This window comes from Dermacentor silvarum, chromosome 5 (assembly GCF_013339745.2).
Source record: "Dermacentor silvarum isolate Dsil-2018 chromosome 5, BIME_Dsil_1.4, whole genome shotgun sequence".
NCBI lineage: Eukaryota > Metazoa > Arthropoda > Arachnida > Ixodida > Ixodidae > Dermacentor > Dermacentor silvarum.
In genome coordinates, this window is record NC_051158.1 from 176,351,841 (window position 1) to 176,371,700 (window position 19,860).

The 19,860-nt window shown below is 51.3% G+C and overlaps 1 pseudogene; it reads right to left on the reverse strand.

Annotated features, from left to right (window-relative positions):
* Positions 1-17,366: 17,366 nt before the first annotated feature.
* On the reverse strand, positions 17,367-19,546 carry LOC119454602 (uncharacterized; annotated as a pseudogene).
* Positions 19,547-19,860: the final 314 nt, after the last annotated feature.

Genomic DNA, 19,860 nt, shown 5'->3' on the forward strand with positions numbered 1-19,860 from the left:
GTCATCCTCGGCAGGTTAGTTTACCAGGTCAGTAGAGTGACGTCATGTACCGTCGTTGTCACGGCCGTTGGCTATAAGCGGAGAGACTGAAAAGAAACTGAGCTCTGTCCCTTGACGGGTCTAAGCGTGGTTTCTAAGGCGCGGGGGCAGGAGCGCGGGAGTGGGAAGGCGGCGGAGAGAAAAGAAAGAAAAGCACATAGGACGGTGTGGGGAGAGGGAGAGGTTAGAAAGCCTTCAAAGAACGGAACAGAAACCGTGGGTGTCGCAGGCGGCGTGAGTTTGTTGGAGAAGTTTTGAAGAGAAAAAATATTAAGGAGACGAATACCTAGAATGAAAAGCATTTATAGCATACCTGATTAAATCTAGCACGCTACGTTACTATTTGTCACCGACCCGTTTCAAATGGGATGTCAAATAATAATAATCATCTCCATCATGTGGTTTAATAAGAGGCGTTCCGCCGCTAAGTGCGCGAGTAGCAAAAAGACATCAGTTGAAAGAATGACTCGAGTAGCGTAGCAGCAGTGCGTCGGGTAATTTTGAAGGTGCGAAGATGGCAACGCGGAGTCTGAGGTCAATGGATTGGGGTTAGTTGGAAGGCAGCCGATTGGTCTTTTAAGCGATGTTTGCCTCAGTAGTTTGGCATAGGCGTCGTCATGGTGGTATTCAGAAGTAGCACGTCCAAACACGGTGGAGTCGCCGAACAAGGTATTCTGGCGTCTGGGGCATTGGAATGTGTCTTGGACAAATGACGGAAGTGTTTTGAGTAAATTTACTCAAAGTTACGCTTTCTAGAAAGAGTTTAATTACGAAATCAGTTCTGTCTTGACTGTAATCTTTAACGAAGTCTACAAATTAAACACCTGGCCTCCGTCCCATGGCTCGTTCCATACGGTACTCATTCCTAAAACGGAGGATGTAGATAAATTAAGACTGGTTACAGCGTACCGTCGCATAGCACTCACTAATGTCGTGTATAAAATCTTTATGAAGACATTCGCGCGAATATTGCAGACTGTGATGTATAAAGAGATCATTAGTAAATGATAATAGCTGCGTTTTACAGGAAAACATTTTCCTGAAACCATGCTGGCAGTTAGTGAAGAAAGAGTTGCCTTCTAGAAATTCGATTAAATGAGAATGAATAACGTGCTCAAGAAGCTTACATGGGATGCTTCTAAGTTATATGAGTCTGTAATTATCGGGAAGATATACATTACCTGATTTGTGGACAGGGACCACCTTCCCTACCTGCCAATCACCGGAAATTGTGGAGCACTCTAAAGATTGAGCAAAAATATTGGACAGGATAACAGAGCCGTACACTTCCATCCATTTAAGTTTTTTTCACGTAATTCAATCCCAACCACACGAAATGAAACCTTAAGATTACTAATGAGGTTAGCAATACCTACAGAATAAATGATTAAGGGGTCCATAGAAAGAAAGTTATGGTCAGGAAAATATGGGAAAGAAACAGGCGCGGTTTTCCAGAAAAAAGAAACAAACGCATCGTTCAACACAGAGCAGCAATGGCGAGGCATGACTAAAGTGTTATCATCGCATGCCAGTTGGATAAGGCGATTGTCTGAGCCACTGACAATATTCCAGAACTTGCGCGGGTTGGTTTGCAATATTTCCGGCAAAGTAGTGTTAAAAAATCACCAGCCTTGTCGAGATAATCGGGGTAAGCGAAGCTTGTCGCGTGTGTATCTGACCGTGGTGTTTTTTTTCTTTCTCTCTCTCTATATACACATATATATATTTCTTTCTCTCTCTTCCTTTCTCTCTCGATCTTTATTTATCTCTCTTTCTATATCTCCCTTTCTCTCTCACTTTCTTTCCTTCTATATCCATCTATCTTTCTTTCTTCTTTCTCTTCCTTTCTCTTATTCTTTGTTTCTCTGACCATCGTGATGTTCTTTCTTTCTCTCTTTCTCTCTCTTTATCTTTCTATCTCTCTGTTTCTTCCTCTTTCTTTTTTGTCCTTGGAAAGTGCCAATGAGCTTGGACCCTTTCTGCACTATCGCCAGGATCGGCCCACTTTCTAGCGTGACACCGCCACCACCAACGTTTATAGATACTTTTTCAGTTCCGTATCTCTCCGCCGCGCCCATGCAGAGAAGGCGGCCTGTCGCGATTCTCGCCACCACGGCGCTGCGCTTACGGGTTGCGCTAGGGAGCCTACATGTAAGCACTTGCATGTAGGCTCCCTAGGGTTCCGCTAGGAGAGTGAGCGTCGTCTGCTAGCGGGCAGCGTTCCGCTGCGGCATCTCAGGTTCTCACCATTTCTGGCTGTGTACTGCAAAAGAAATAACTGTTCTCGGGAAGTTGCTCGGCATTTTGTTGCGCCTATTCCAGTTCGCGATTTATTAGATGCGATGCATCTTATGCTCGGCGCTATGTCACTCCCTCCCTCCGCCGTGCGGCGTCCACTTCCGGTTCCGGCTTCCGGAGAATGCTTCCGGCGATTTGCCCGAATGATCCCTCGGTGTTTCGCCCACTCATCATCATTCACTTCGTCCTCTCATTCTCCTCCCGCAACGCCGCGATGAGTGCCACGGACAGCGCCAGCGTCAACGCCAGTGTCAGCGCCGTCGACCGCACCGCGGAGAAGAGGGCTCGAGTCACTGCCACGAAACGGCAGCAGCGACAGGCCGATCTGAAAACTAATAGGAAGTTTAGTCGAACCCATGGCTGCTTCGCATACTACTCAGGGTTCCCCTACGGGAAGATGGTGTAATTTTTATTGCGATTGCAATTATATGGACACTCGAAACCAGATTTCTGCCGGTGGCGTCGCCGTCGCCGTATGATGTCTGTATGATGTCAACAGCGATGAAATCGTCGCCGCGCGCCGTATGCTGTAAGTGCGAGTGAAAGAGCGCGAGGGACGCAGGCTTTCACGGGGAGCGAACGCGCGGCGGAGAGCAAACGCGCATTCTGCGCCGTGCTCCATGAAGGGCTGCAGAATTAAGCGTCTCTTTCCTCCTTTACAATAACCATATATAGATAGCAAACGTGATTTCTTCCGTCGCGCGAAAGGCCGTGGGGGGATGGGAGGGAGGGAGGGGAGGTGACGTTTAGCTGCGACACGAAATGCCAACTTATATAGAAACGTTGCGAGGCGAGAAGGTGGTAAAGACTTACGACGCTGCTCAACGAGTGTCCCGTTTTGATCTCGTCGAAAACCTCCGAGCCGCCCCCAGAGGCACCGGCAACAGTCGCCAACGCCGCGCGTGTTCGGTGCGAACGTGGGCAAAACACCGATGGCGTCGACAACAGTTCGGCGCGTTGCTGGTGCTGCTGCATGTCCAAGTTAATACTGCGTATAGCTCTCTACTAATATGCTATTGCAATTGATGCTTCGCCTTTCGGGTGAAACTGCGAGATTTTTTTTTTCAGACGGGCAGTATTGCGCAAGGAGTAATGTGTAGGCCCAGGGCTTTTGAACGGTGGCGAAAATATCAAGAATGACAGCGTTTTCAAGGAACGTTAGCCACTGGTGTGCAGTCAAGTGTGCACACGAATTCGTTTCCATGCCAATCGTGCGAATCTATTGCAGCACGAATGATATTTCCTCACAGCCGTGCGGAACAACTTCTTTCTTTATGATATAGACACCCGCATAGCTTAGTTTCTGAGCCACAGGAGCTGGCTGCCCGTTTTAAGTTCAGCGACTGCGCAACTCGTAAACATCGAGTGCTTACTTAGATTGTTCTATCCTAAATTGCCCTTGTGCCCCGCAGGGCCCCTAGCTACGGATGAGAGAGAGAGAGAGAGCGCGCGTCAGGAATGAACGCCCTTGTGCACCCCAGTGCCTCTACCTACGGACGAGAGAGACAGAGCACGCGTCGGGAACGAGAAAAAGAGCACAGCTGCGCCTCTAGCGGGAGCGGGTTGGTTCTACCATATTGCCGTTGTCCACTTGGCTGGGAGCCGTATCGTCGCACTATTGTTGACAAATCGGTGCACTGTAGGGGAGCAGGCGCCTCTTGGTTAGACAGCTTCTCTTGACGCTCTGTGGGCAAGTGCGCTTTGTTTGTGGTCACATCGTGCGTAGATGCTGCATTTCTTTTTCGGAGATCGCCGCCGAGTCTGCTTTCTCGACAAGTAACTGGGAAGGTTGGGAAAGTTAACAGGGACGGCACCTTCCTTCAATGCCTAGTACGCCCGGCCGATCTCGACGACTTCACCGTTGATAATATGCTTAAACGTCTTCGAAATGTCCGCTTGAAGGTCACAAACTTTGCACGTTTTGCTCAGCTCTTTGTCCGCACGAGGAGTAGCTCTTTTGCTGAGAAGCTCCGGATCCGATGGTGGCGCAAAAAATTTGAGGACGCTTAAGCTTAGCTTTTAAGAGTGGAACGCGATAGCAATCAAAGATCCCTGACTGCTTCTCACGCTTCCAGACAACTGCAGCTTAAGCAACCGTAATGGTTACCGGGAAACACTGGCGGCGAACGCTATGCACGCAGGCGAGCTTTCTGGTTGAAACGTGGCCTCTTGCGAAGGCGATCCCGAAGATATTGCACAGCCGCGCTAAGAAATTGCATAATTTTCAGGTTTTCGTTTTAACGCCACAGCGTTAAGGGCCCCGTGTCGCAGAAAATCCGGCGTCGGCAACCGGCCTGCGATGCAGGTGGCGGAGAAAATCATCCTTAACCCCGACCTCGCAGGCCCTCCACGTGGTGAAAGGTTTTGGTGAACAAAAATTGAATTTCTCACTGTGAAATCCGTCAGGAAAATGGTAAAGTACGACTTTACCATTCGGCGTGGGATTCACTGTCGGATTGTTTACCAATCGGCGTCGGATTGTAATTTGAATGTACGAGAAAACCTAATTCTGCTACGCGGAAACTCAAACATAAACCCCTTTTCCAGCATAACTACCAGACCTACAGCCGCGCGTTGCGATGCGAACGGGTCCCCATAACGCTATGGCGTTCTACTCTTTTTGTTTCGTGCTTTAAATATTTCAGTCAGATAAGATTTAACATAAAGGGCATGCGCTGTGGGTGTTTTGCTTGATGACATTTGTTTGTGGATTGTCATTCTCAAAATTCCGAGGAATTGCTTTGCCAAGAATGCAAGACAAGGTATGAGAAACATTAATTATGGAATGGTGTGGCAATATAACCCGCATATGCCGCATGTCATATAACAAGGCGATGCATATACACGTACCTAAATATATTCGGAGGGCCTGCGTGGTTGGGGATAATTTTCTCCGCCACCCGCCCAATTTTCTGCGACACGGGCGCGTTAAAAAGTGACGCTTCTGAGTGTTGATTTTGTACCTGTTGGCATTGCGCTTATTAAGCCCAGCACATCAGAGAAAACAGAGCGTGTTGACTGAGTTGCGAAATGCTTCCGTCCACGGCCGCACTGTTCAATAGCCCCACAAACCGAACGCACTGAAAGCGCAAGATTCTCGCACAGAGGTGAAGGCAAACGCAAGCGAAAAAAAGAATCGTGTCTCTAAGAGGGGAGACGCAACTGCGCCGCAACTTTGAGCTCAGCCCACAGAACACCCATACAACGTCTCAGCCAACCGGCGCATGCCGTCAACGCTGCCGCCGACAGCGCGCAAACCTGATCCACCACCGCCGCCGAAACTTGTGAGCCTATAAAGCTTCGCTTAAAAAAAATTGTCGAAGTTTCACCCGAAAGGCGAAGCACCAATTGCGATATCAAATTAGTAGAGAGCTATACGGAGTAAGGATAGTGGTTTTTTTAGCTGTATAAACTTGGACATGCAGCAGCACCAGCAACGCGCAGAACTGTTGTCGACGCCGTCGGCGTTTTGCCCGCGTTCGCACCGAATGCGCGCGGCGTTTTTATATAAATACATATTTGGTGCCGCAGCTAAACGTCGCCTCCCCTCCCTCCTGTCCCCTCCTCCCCCCAGCCTTTCGCGCGACGAAAAAAGTTGCGTTTGCTGTCTCTCTCTCTCTCTCTCTCTCTATATATATATATATATATATATATATATATATGGAAAGGAGGAAAGAGACGCTTAATTCTGCAGCCCTTCAGGGAGCACGGCGCAGAACGCGCGTTTGCTCTCCGACGTGCGTTCGCTCCCCGTGAAAGCGCGCGTCCCTCGCGCCCTTTCACTCGCACATTCAACGTCCGGAGCACGGCGACGATTTCATCGCCCTTGACGTCATACGGAACCTCACGGCGACGGCGACGGCAGAAATCTGCTTTGGAGTGTCCATATAATTGCTATCGCAATAAAACAGATCCTTGGTCCACTCGATGTTGTTATTGTGCGGCATGTTAGCTGCGAAATAGGCAGCCCAATGATTCGGGTTATTGGTTCCCGCGACGAAATAAACGTTTCTTTTTGTTCGACAGCCGTTTTAGAGTAATAGTAAACCAGGGCGACCGTCGGTTAGGAATTATCTTTCGCTGTGGTATGAGACGTTGGATTAAAGAATCCAGTTTATTTTCATAGAAGCACCAGTTTACCTCAAGTGTGCGCCTGGAAAAATCATACAGGAAATCAAGGAGGAACGATTGAATTTCGGCTGTTATCGATGTTACATCTGCCCGAGCGTAACCGCGAATTATTTTATGCTTTTTGTCAGGTAATCTCCGTGCTTTGATAGTAAAGTGAATCAAAGAATGATCACTTAGGTCGACGACGCAAGCACGGTGTAAGATATAGACTCTTTAGGTGAGGACACTCGCGAGACGCGATCGACCAGATAAAGTAGCAAAGGCGAGCACCGATAGGCCCGGTGACGGCAGCAGATACCTGTAGGCAGTACGATGCAACTTCAACACAGAAAACGTTTCACTGGTTTGATCCCCCGTTGGTATTGCAACCGGCTCTTCGCGGGAAATCCGAAATGATTGAGTGACGCGCGAAAGTAGGTCACCGTGGAGAGGATATATAGTACTTGGGGGAGAGGGCATGCGCGCGTTCCTTGTCCGTGCAAGCTTTAGCCTGCGTTTGATGGGCTTTCGTGCGCATCTATCTGCGCAGGATGCCCTACTCCAAATAACGCACGACGTGTTTGATGATACCATCCCCCATCTCACTAAAGCTATACTGGCAGTTGACCTCACTAAGGAATTTCACAGAATTCGACACGCTGCCATCTTACGGGAACTGCAGGCACTACAGGTATACCCTAAAATCTGCAACTACGTTCGAGCCTTCTTGTCTGGCCGCGCTGCCTCCTTGCACATTGATAAGCTCAGCACACCCGCTTATACACTCAGTGAGTTCGTAACCCCTCAAGGCGCGGTTCTCTCCGCACATCTATTTAACATTGCTCTCCTCCCCTTAGCCCATAAACTCAATGTCATGCCACACTTAAAGCATACCCTGTACGCTGATGATATTACCACATGGACCACTCATGGCTCTGACGGGGAAATTGAGGAAACTCTACAATTAGCAGCCGACACCATCTCCGCTGACGCATCATCTATCGGGCTTGAGTGATCCTCCTCTAAGTCCGCGCGCCTTCTAATTAGACCAAAATCTGCCGCTAACTCGTCCATCCAAATCACTTTACAGGAATTTAGATGGACGATTTAGACGAGTTAGTTACATTGCCTTGCATTTGTTGAACACCCCCACCCAGAATTTACCACGCATGGTAGAGCTCCGGTGGGGGCCGGCTCACTCTAGGAACCCCGGAAACGAGACTGTCGACAAATTAGCCCGAGGTTTGATTTGCCGGGCTCAGGACAGCCTCGATCCGGGCTTCTTGAGAGAGAGCGGGCGCACAGCTTTGCAGAGCAGACATGTATCCACAAGTATCCAGTTTGAACCATTCATCGGTCAGAAATCAAAACCTGAAACCCAGCAGAAGACCCAGCTCTGACGGAACGGTGCGGCACGGCTCATTCAAGGAGAAAGAACCGGCTTCCTCACTCCGAAAGAACCGCCGCTCACTTACTGAAGCACGGCTCAATTGCTCTTCAAAAGAGCGCTCAAACGATCCGGCTCTTTCCTGAGCGCTCTCTTGGAACGGTTCCTCACGCTCACTAAACGAGAGAGAGCCCAGCCGGCTTCCTCTCTCCGAAAGAACCGCCGCTCACTTACTGAACCACGGCTCCCTCGCTCTTCAACAGAGCGGCTCGCTCCTGAGCGCTCAGGAGCGAGCGGGATCTTTTGAAGAGCCAGGGAGCCGTGGCGAAAAGAGCGGCGCGCTCAGGGGTGAGCCGGCTCTTTTGAAGAGAGAGAGAGAGAAACAACTTTATTTAAGTGAAAAAAAAAAAATTCACTGAAGGATGGTGGTCAGGCGGTGCCTGGCCGCCACCTCCTCGGCTCGTTGAATGGCCCGGAGTTGCACGTCGAGGCTAGAGTTCCGAAGCACGTTATCCCACGCTTCGGGCGAGGGAGTGGTCAGGAGATCAGGCGGGGGTGGGTCCTCGCTGCAGTCCCAGAGTATGTGGGCAAGGGTGGCGGTCACGCCGCACTACGAACAGTGTTGGCTAAAGAGGTCGGGGTATATGTGACTGTATATTTGCGGGCAAGGGAACGAATGGGTCTGAAGGCGGCGCCAAACGATTTGCTGGGGTTTCGTGAGTTTGGGGTGCGGTGGTGGTTTTGTTTGGCGAGCGAGGCGGTAGTGTTGCGTGATTTCGTGATACGAGGTCAGAGGCTCGCCGGCGCCCTCCTCGGGATCCGTGGCACTGCCCGCCGCTCGGTTGACGAATCATCGAGCTTGCCGGTGGGCGGCCTCGTTTCCCGGGTTGCCCGCGTGTGCAGGGACCCAAACTAGCGAGATGGGTGGGGGGTCCTCGTCGTCAGACTGACGAGCGAGGGGTTGAAGAAGGCGTAGTGTGCCAGGGGTGACGGTGCCGCGAGCAAAGTGAAATATGGCGGTTTTCGAATCGCTAAGTATTGTAGTGTAACCGGCAGATGCCGCAAGCGCGATAGCCGCTTCTTCGGCTTCGGCGGGGTTTAGGGCGCGGACGGAGCCGGCGATGCGTAAGGCAGTGGTCGTGTCCGAGGGAGTGCAGATAGCCATAACGCTGAGAGCGTACGCTTTCGACTGCGAGGTGTAACGGGCCGCATCTACATATGCTGCCTCTGTGCTTGAGGCGTAGGTCTCGTGCAGGGCCTGCGCCCTCGCCTGTCGACGCCCGTCGTGGTGACCGGCCAGCATGTTTTTCGGTAGTGGTTTTACTACAAAGCGTTGTCGTATCGGAGAAGGTAGGCAGATCGGGTCTTGGCCAGAGGGCGATGCAGTGAGGCCGATGCGATCGAGGATCCACCGGCCGGTCTTGCTTCCGCGAAGACGTTGTATTTGGGCAGTGCGATGTGCCTCAATCAATTCGTCGAGGGTGTTGTGAAGACCGAGGCTCAGGAGATGTGTCGTGGAGGTGGTGAGGGCAAGGCCTAGAGCTAGCTTGTAGACCTTGCGAATGAGTCGTTCGACTCTGTCCTTTTCGCTGCGTAAAAGGCGGAGGTACGGTAGGGCGTAGGTGATGCGCGATATCACGAAGGCGTGAATGAGTTGGACAAGTTCCTTTTCGCGCATGCCTTGCCGGCGGGCAGACACGCGTGCGATGAGACGGGCCGTCTGTGTGACCGCAACGGTCAGCCGGTCGAGCGTGGTGGTGTTGTATTGGCCTGTTTGGACGTGAAGACCGAGGATTCGCATGTGGTTCACTTGCGGTAAAGCCGTGCCATTTACGTAGACTTGGATGGTCGGTAAAGGGGGGTGTTTGATCTTGCGGCGGTCGGGAGGTCTAAGCAGCAAGAGTTCAGATTTGCTCTCCGAACATTTGAGGCCTGCCTGCGTTGCGTGGTGAACTACGGCGTCGGCGGCACGTTGAAGGGTCTCTTCAATCTGGCCATCCGAGCCAGTGGCCGTCCACAGTGTAATATCGTCGGCATAGATGGTGTGGCGTAAGCCGGGGATCTCATCGAGTGAGGCAGGAAGTGTACTCATGACCAGATTGAAAAGAAATGGGGAGAGGACTGCCCCTTGAGGGGTGCCTCTGTCCCCGAGGTTCATTCGTGCGGACGTGAGGCCGCCGGCCAGTGAGAGCTCTACCGTTCGGTTTGAAAGGAATTCACATACGTAATTGCACGTGTGCTCGCCCGGATGTATGGCGGCAAAGTTCGAGGCAATAGCCGCGTGTTGCACCGTATCGAAGGCCTTGTGGAGGTCGATGCCGAGCAGGGCGCGGGTTCCCGCGTGAGGCGGTGTCCGAAGTATGTCGTGATGTATTTGAACGAGTGCGTCTTGCGTGGAAAGATGGGCACGGAACCCCAGCATCGTCGGTGGAAACAGGTCGTTCTCTTCCGCGTAAGTTTGAAGTCTGGCGAGGACTACGTGTTCGATCAATTTGCCGAGGCACGAGGTGAGCGAGATGGGACGTAAGTTGGCGATATCCATCTTTTTGCCCGGTTTCGGGATGAACACGAGTTTCGCGTGTTTCCATTCTTGAGGTAGTTTGCCCGAATACTCGTTTGCATATTGCGTGAGTGCGACAACCGATTTGTTGTCGAGGTTTCTTAGTACTTTGTTTGTAACGCCATCGGGACCGGGCGCCGAGGTCGTGTGAAGTTTGAGAAGAGCCGCATACATTTCGGCCTCCGTAAAATCGGCGTCAAGCGCGGGGTTTGGATCGCCATTGTAAGGGGGCAACGGTGGTGGCGGTGTATTCGGTGGGGCAAGGCCCACGTAGCGGTCGGCTAGCTCGTCGAGTAAGTCGGCGTCCGTTCCCGGGTAGTTGTGCAGGAGCTGTTGCAGCTGTTTCTGGGCTGACGACTTTGAAGTGCCGGGATCGAGCAAGTGACGCAGAAGATGCCAAGTTTTCTTGCTGCTCATCTGCCCGTTCAGGCCGTCGCACAACTGGCCCCACTGTTGCCGCGCGAGGGCGTGACTGTGGCTTTCGATATCGCATGCGAGCGCCTCGATGCGGCGGCGGAGCTTCCTGTTGTGTCGTTGCCGTCGCCACCTGCGGAGGAGGCTCGCATGCGCATCCCACATGTGCAGAAGACGAGAGTCAGTCGTAGGCGTATCGGTGGCGGTCGCTTCTATCTCGCGCGTCGTGATGTTCACGTGCTCGTGCAAAGAAGAGATCCAGTCGCGGAGGTCGGTAATGGCGTCCGGGGCTTGCTCTTCGCGCAGCTTGCGGAACTTGGGCCATTCCGTGATGCGTGCCGTGGGCTTGGGCTTCTTGCAGACGAATGTCTGCACTGTGGTCGCAAGGATGTAGTGATCGCTGCCCGCAAGTAGGCCCGTGTTCTCCCAGGACGCTCGCGTCAGGTTCTTGCAAAGCGTGAGGTCTGGCGAGGTGTCGCGGCATACGCTGTTGCCCATTCGGGTGGGCGGCTGTTGCGGGTCGTTTAGCAAAGTAAGGCGCAGATCCTGCAAGAGGGACCATAGCTTTTTGCCTCGGGGGTTTGTGTGCATGTAGCCCCAGTCAGGGTGGCGTGCGTTGAAATCGCCGAGCACGAGCAGTTGTGCGTCGCCGGCGAGTGCTAGTGTTTTGCGAAAAAGATGAGAGAAATTTTCTACGGCTGCTCGCGGGGAACAATAAACGTTCAGAACGAATAGCGACCAGTCCATGCGTTTTCGTGGTAGGATTTCGACGAGTGTGTGTGGGATGTCTGTGTATTCTATATCGTGCTGTGTGGCCGTGAGGTTGTTGTGTACAAGCGTGGAAGTGCAAGGGGAGCCGTGCGGGTCGAGCTGCTGGTAGGCCGCGTAGCTAGGAAGGGTGGCTGGGGCGGACGTTTCTTGCAACGCGATGACGTCCGGAATTGATTCAGTGTTTGCCTGCGGATCGTTTTGTAATTTCTTTATGAGTTGCTGCAGATGGCTCCGTTTTTTGCGGTACCCCCTGCAGTTCCACTGCCATACGATCAGATTTGTGCGAGCCATGATTAATTCATGGGAGTGGCCCCTTGCGGCGTGGAGGGGCGACTGCGCGATGAGGAGCGGTGGCGTCCAAGATGCTTATGAACGCTAGCGAGCGCATTTTCTGTGTGTTGCTTCAGAGTGTTGTACGAAGCGTGCGTGTTGCCGATTGCCTGCTCTAGATTTGCGAAGCGGGCATCTATGGCTTGTTGCATGGTATTGAGACGGGTCTCGAATTTCGCATCCAAGGCGTTAAAGCAGGATTCGAGCTTTGCGTCGCTGGCTTGAAATGCCTCAGCTACGGCTTTCGTGACTGCCCCTGTAATGGATGCGTCTATTTGAAGCGACTCAGTAGAAGTGGTGGCGTTACGCTTTCCCGCAGCGGCGGCTTGCGGCTGCTGCTGCTGTGGGACGGTGGTTGTTACGGGCGGTTGGGTGAGGGCCCTATTCAATTTGGAGTCGAGCGACTGTATGTGCTGAGTGAGGTTTTCTATTTGGGATAGGAGTGTTGAGATTTGGGACTGCTGCGAGGACAAGCGGGCCTTAAGAGAGGTATTCTCTCTGACCAGCTCCCTCACCTGTGTGTCTTGCGACGGGTCCTGTGACGACGACTTCAGCGAGGACGGGGGTCCTTGGGCCCAGGCAACCTTCGTGGGGCCGGACGACGACTGCGACGAGCCCTTGGTCGAATCCAAGGAACAGTCGAGCGATGTCGAAGCGCCCCGGGAGGACGAGGCCAAGAAGTAGCGGCTGGTTGACGGGGTCCTCGAGCGGGACGGAGATCTGTTGCCGGTGCGGGATCTCGAGCGACTGGCCCGTTCTTGCTGCGGTGGTTGGCCGAGAGGCGGGAAAGACTGATCGCGGGACGGCGAGCGGCCGGTTCGTAGGATCGACGGTCGTCGAGGCGATTTAGACCGGTTTGAGTTTGGACCGGATGGCGTTGGCTTCTTCACGAAGCGATATTTACAGTTGGAACTGTTTGTGGTGTGTCCGCCGTTGCAAACAATGCAGCGGGCTTGGCATGTCGGCTGGGCGTCTTGCGGGGCCGGCGGGTGGTCTTCGCCGCAACGGGAACAGCGGTTGCGTCTGGGATGAGGGCACACGTCGGTTCGGTGGCCCACCTTGCGACAATTGAAGCAGGCTTCCACCTTCCGATAGAAAGGGTAGAGGCGTATGTGCACGCCGTGGTAAAATATCCATCGGGTAGATGATCCCCGAGCATCGTGACGAGTATGTGACTGGTCCGTCCCATACGGCGGCCGCCCACCACGGGCATATTCGGGTTGCTCTCCTGTAGGTCTTGCAGGATTTCTTCATCAGAAAAATTGTCGAATGCGTGGAAAATGATCCCACGAAACGCATCGTCTGGCGGCGGGGCGTAAATGTGAATTTCGATGGCCTGGTCCCCGAATTTTAGGGACGTAACTTGAAGGTACGTCTTTGCTCGAGCTGAGTCTTGCACGCTTAGAGTGAATGTATTGTTGGTAGGGTGGACCCTCACTTGGTCGCGGGACGCCGGCGGCTGGTCTGGTAGCGACGCTGCCTTGAGTAGGGCTTCCTATAGTTGCCAGGGCGGCAGCTTCGTGAGGTCGATTGGGGCTTTGGGCCGTCCCACGATGTGGATGGCGTCGGCCGGCATCCTGGGTTAGGGGCCGCGTCGTCGCTGGGGTGGCGGTCGTGGCTTCGGATCGTTGCGAGGTGGCCGCGTTTGCTCGGCGTCCTTCGGGTCCGGCGTGGCTTGGCGAAGCTCGAGCCTTCGCTTCTCCTGGGCACGAAAACCGGGCGGCGGCTGCCAAGAGTCGTCCTCCCGTTCGTCGGTCGAGATCGTGTTTCCTTCTACTACGCACTTCATGTCGGTGGGCGGCCGGTTGCGGTAGGAAAGGCGGGCGGCCGCGAGAGAACGCGCGGCCGCGCTGAGCCTAGGCGCGCAACTGCGCTAGGCCCAACCGTCGGGCGAGAAAATGTGGTCGAGGGAAAAAGAAACTCTCACTTGAGAATGGCCGTCAGAAAGCACGTGAAATTGGTATCCACGGGTTCGGAAACACTTCGCGCACCCACTCGTGCAAAAAGCATTTACCTAAAAGAACATTTACGGCGAGAAAGTCGGAAAATCACGGAGCTCGATGCGGATGCGTCCGTTGGCTCCGAGCGCCGGCAGCGTTCTCCCATCTTTTGAAGAGCGAGGGAGCCGTGGCGAAAAGAACGGGTTGCATCTGAGCGCTCAGGAGCGAGCCGGATCTTTTGAGCGGCTCTTTTGAAGAGCGAGGGAGCCGTGGTTCAATAAGTGAGCGGCGGTTCTTTCGTAGAATCGTTCTTCAGCCGAAGGCGAGGGGGTGAAGGTGACTCTTGTGAGGAAGGGCGGGAGGGCAATCGCTTTCTCTTACTGGTAATAGATAGAGCGGAAGTCGCACCCAGCAGAAGACCCGGCTCTGACGGAACGCATCGGCACGGCTCTCTGAATGCGAGAAAACCGGCTCCCTTTCTCCAAAACAACCGCCTCTCATTTCTACTGAACCGCCGCTCACTCGCTCTTTAAAAAGAGCTGCTCACAAGATCCGGCTCGCTCCTGAGCGACCCATCTCTACTGCATCATACACGTAATAATTACAGCGCTACCCAAAACAAGACTAGCCGCAGCAATCCGCGCCAATCCACAACGATGTATCCATTCAGTGAGTCGTGTTCCTGTTGTTATACCTGTTTCGTCGCAACGTGCCCGCTGTGCTTTATTTGTTTCTATTTTTGTGTGCGTGTGTGTCTGCGTTTTTCTTTTTCGGAGATGCCGAATGCGGAATCATCAGCAAGTGCTCGGAGACAAGCGCCGCGCTTTACCGAGGACGAAAATATTATTTTAGTAGGCCTCGTGGAGAGACGCAAGCATATTTTGGAATGCAAAAAACAGACGTCGCGTCGCTGAATAGGAAAACAGAGACGTGGGAAGAGCTCTGTAAGCTATACAATTCCAATCATGGAGTCACACATAGAGACCCCAGCAGCTCAAGGAATACTGGGGTAACATGAAGCAAAAGTGGAAGGAGGAACGCTCAGAAGAGAAGCGCAAAGTTATTAAAACAGGTGGGTGCTTTCTAATCATGCCTCATAAGTGCACGCTAACAGCAGCGTTTCGCAATATTCATTTGTGTTTGTATACAAGCTCCGCATTGGATCGTAGGGCATTTATTACACTCGATGCGGCGGTGGAGTGTCGCCGACTCTCCCTTACTAACTTAAGCCCGGCCGACATGGTGCGATTTTGCAGTGTATTTTTCGCAGCTACGATTTCCGCAAATGCGAAATTGGCAATCCAGTTTCACATGGATCCACCGCATCTGCGTTTTCGCAGGGAAGTTCAGCACGCCGAATATCAAAAATTAGCACGCACGAAGGGTCCGGCGGCCTATTTCCCGCAGTTGCGAATTCGCAGACAAAATGGCACCATGTGAAACGGGCGTTACGCAAAAGTCATCCGTGACCGGTGGTCTCGGGGCACTGCGTACCTTTCGCGTTGACCATTGTTATGCAAAAAGCAGTATCCTACTCGTCCTGCAGCTTTATTGTAATACTTCACAGATATGGAAGTAATTCGATGTGTTTGTGGCTGCACTGGTCACCTCGTAGCCTCAGTATCGTCCTCGCAATTTATCTGCTGCAGATGCGCGCTGTACTGGCGCTCTGCTGCTACTGCAGCTAAAGCACACGACTTGATAATGAATGACATCGGATGGTCATTAATCTGAAAACAAAAATTCTAGCTAAGAATGGTGGGGACTAATTGCCTATCGATGGGCAATTAATAGCCAATCAATAGCTAGTCGATAATCGATCAATAATCAATAAATTCCGGAAATTGCTGGGGATGACTTGGTAGTGCTTAGCCTAGCCCAAATACGTGGCCAATACCTTACGATAGCCAATCGACAGCCAATCAATAGCTAATCAATAATAGATCAATAATCAATAAGTTCGGATAACTTTGTAATGCTTAGCCTATCCCCAATACGTGGCCAATATCTTGCAATAGACAATAAATAGCCAATCAATAGCTAATCGATAATCAATCAATAATAAATAAATTCCGGGAAATGCTGGGGATGACTTGGTAGTACTTAGTCTAGCCCAAAAGCCAGGACTAGCTTCCCACCAATTAGTCCCCACCATTCTTAGCTAGACTTACCCAGGCTCAGCTTCGCTAGTTCACAGGTGTATGTGCCATTGCGCTTGGACCCCTTCTGCACTGCTGCCAGGATTGGCCCACATTTTTGGATTCAGCGGACACATTAGGCCCGGCTGAAACAGCTCCGCTGTTAAAAATGAGAACTTCATCTGTTTTACTATTTTCTTTGATAAGATATAGTCATCTGATAAGATATACAGTCAAGAGAGCGGTGTGGATCTGAGAACAAACGGGGATAACCGATATTCTAGTTGACATTAAGCGGGAAAATGGAGCTGGGCAGGCCATGTAATGCGTAGGATTGATAACCGATGGACCATTAGAGCTGCAGAATGGATACCAAGAGAAGGGAAGTGCAGTCCAGGACGGCAGAAAACTAGGTGGGGTGATGAAGTTAGGAAATTCGCAGGCGCAAATTGGAATCAGCTAGCGCAAGACAGAATTAATTGGAGATCGCAGGGAGAGGCCTTCGTCCTGCAGTGGACATAAATATAGACTGATGATGATGATGACAGTCATCTTGCACGTGTCACTTCAGCTTGGCACAGAATGCATTGAACCATGCAATGCATAACGGTCGCGTGTGCTCGAAGGCCTACTTAGGCCCTTCAATGAGCGGGCCCGAGTCTGGCCTGGGTTCGTGGCTTCAAGCCCGAGCCCGGCCCGGGCCCGCAGCCTCAAGCCCGAGCCCGGCCCGGGCCCGCGGCTTTAAGCCCGGGCCCGGCCTGAGCCCGCCGACAAACGCTTCGGACGGCCCCGCCCGGTCCGTGGGCCGGGCCCGTGCAGTGCTCTAATACATATACCCATAACTACGCATGCGTACACAACATAGTATATGCGTTGTCGTAAGAATAAAGCGGTTGTTAGTCAGCGATAGTGCTTGTCTCTTCTTTGTGGTTTGTCCTGGGTGTTCCTGGCGATTTTTTATCACCTTAAAATACTACGTACCAACTAGCCCCAACCAAAGTTTTATTACACTTTAATTTGCTGAGTGTGTGAGACAGTGTTGACTGTCTACTTCCTACAACTGCTCAGACCACTGCTCGTAGCCAGCTTTCTCATATACATGAAAAGTTTTACATTGTGTATTCACCCGCTGTAAGAAAGGAAGAATTTGGACATCTTTTATTTGTGTCCACCTCCCTGCAGGCTCTTCAGTTTCAAATCTTCAATTTCCTTTTGTTTTTGTAAAATAGCCATTTTCACCTTATGCTCATTATTCTTTTTTTAGCATGTCATTGTGATCTTCTTGAAGCAACCTTAGGCGCAGGGAGTGCTCCTCGCGCAGCAATGCAAAACGCACATCTGCTTCCTCCCCCAGTGTTTTCTGAAGCAGCTATTCTGCCTCAGGGGACCACAGGAGTGCTTTCCGTCTCGGGTGGCACAGGATCTCCTTCTGCGCTTTCATTTGCAGGTATCACTGATGAAGGCATGATGACGGTACATGGTATGGCAGTGCTTGACCGTGGTAGTGTGGCAGTGTGTTCGTTCACTTGGGTATCCCTGTCCGTTTGAATGTCTTGTAGTAGTTCATACGTGGGGCTCCGGGGTTGGTAGTCATCCTCTGCAAAAACAAAATTGCACCCTTCATCAAGAGCATGCACAGCACATTACACAAGGCATGGAAGGAGCTACCGTATTCACAAAATGCTATTTGATTTGAACTGTTGGCTATATTGTTAGTAATAAGGCAATTTTACATTCCCTACACAGATGGCATAATGTGGCTGCAGACAGCTTTGCTATAGACATTGCACCACTTCATCTCAACTAGAACACTGCTCTTCTCTGTTAGTGTATATCACCTCATCATGCTATTAAAGAAATGTCACGTCTTGATGCAGTGTTTGTGTTAAATGCATATAGTTACACATTCAGCTAGTCGTTGTAAGGAAAAAATTATATTACATAATGATAGCGATCAGCAATGACAAGTAAATTATGGGGTTTTACGTGGGAAAACACCATCTGATTATGAGGCAAGCTGTAAAGGGGGACTCCGGAATAATTTGGAACACCTGGGGTTCTTTAACAAAAAAAAAATGAGTTGTAGCACTTGGAATAATTAATGTTCCAATGAGGCGCGTAAATCTTTAAAACTTTACTAGCTTGTTTCGTAACTACTGTAAATGCACAAAAATATGTAATATATAGTACCAAAGCTGTCGTAGAGCGGATCCTCCTCTCCTGTGACCATGGGCCACAGTAGCCGCAGAACAGGCTCACTGTCAACAGGGGCCAAGTACGACGCTCCATGGCTGCCATCCGTGTTGGCAATGCGGGTCGCCATGTGACCGGCCACTGCCCCCACAAGCGCTGAAACTGTACTCATGGGTGGTGGGAGCGGTCCTCCTCCTAAAAAGTAGCATTGCACTTATTCAGATGACACCAAGTTGAATGCGCGCCTTAAAAGTAATTCTTACAGAAAAATAAAAGTACACGACGGAATTTTTGCCAGTATAAAGACTGAGGAATACAGCTCAAATCTGCTAGGATAAACGATCACATAAAGTGCCATACTGGTTCTATGCAAACTTACTCCCACTGTCAAATAACAGCTGTTTGCTTTCAGATTAATGACCATCCGATGTCATTCATTATCAAGTCGTGTGCTTTAGCTGCAGTAGCAGCAGAGCGCCAGTACAGTGCGCATCTGCAGCAGATAAATTGCGAGGACGATACTGAGGCTACGAGGTGACCAGTCCAGCCACAAACACGTCGAATTACTTCCATATCTGTGCAGTATTACAATAAAGCTGCAGGACGAGTAGGATACTGCTTTTTGCATAACAATGGTCAACGCGAAAGGTACGCAGTGCCCCGAGACCACCGGTCACGGATGACTTTTGCGTAACGCCCGTTTCACATGGTGCCATTTTGTCTGCGAATTCGCAACTGCGGGAAATAGGCCGCCGGACCCTTCGTGCGTGCTAATTTTTGATATTCGGCGTGCTGAACTTCCCTGCGAAAACGCAGATGCGGTGGATCCATGTGAAACTGGATTGCCAATTTCGCATTTGCGGAAATCGTAGCTGCGAAAAATACACTGCAAAATCGCACCATGTCGGCCGGGCTTAAGTTAGTAAGGGAGAGTCGGCGACACTCCACCGCCGCATCGAGTGTAATAAATGCCCTACGATCCAATGCGGAGCTTGTATACAAACACAAATGAATATTGCGAAACGCTGCTGTTAGCGTGCACTTATGAGGCATGATTAGAAAGCACCCACCTGTTTTAATAACTTTGCGCTTCTCTTCTGAGCGTTCCTCCTTCCACTTTTGCTTCATGTTACCCCAGTATTCCTTGAGCTGCTGGGGTCTCTATGTGTGACTCCATGATTGGAATTGTATAGCTTACAGAGCTCTTCCCACGTCTCTGTTTTCCTATTCAGCGACGCGACGTCTGTTTTTTGCATTCCAAAATATGCTTGCGTCTCTCCACGAGGCCTACTAAAATAATATTTTCGTCCTCGGTAAAGCGCGGCGCTTGTCTCCGAGCACTTGCTGATGATTCCGCATTCGGCATCTCCGAAAAAGAAAAAACGCAGACACACACGCACACAAAAAATAGAAACAAAAGAAGCACAGCGGGCACGTTGCGATGAAACAGGTATAACAACAGGAACACGACTCACTGAATGGATACATCGTTGTGGATTGGCGCGGATTGCTGCGGCTAGTCTTGTTTTGGGTAGCGCTGTAATTATTACGTGTATGATGCAGTAGAGATGGGTCGCTCAGGAGCGAGCCGGATCTTGTGAGCAGCTCTTTTTAAAGAGCGAGTGAGCGGCGGTTCAGTAGAAATTCGAGGCGGTTGTTTTGGAGAAAGGGAGCCGGTTT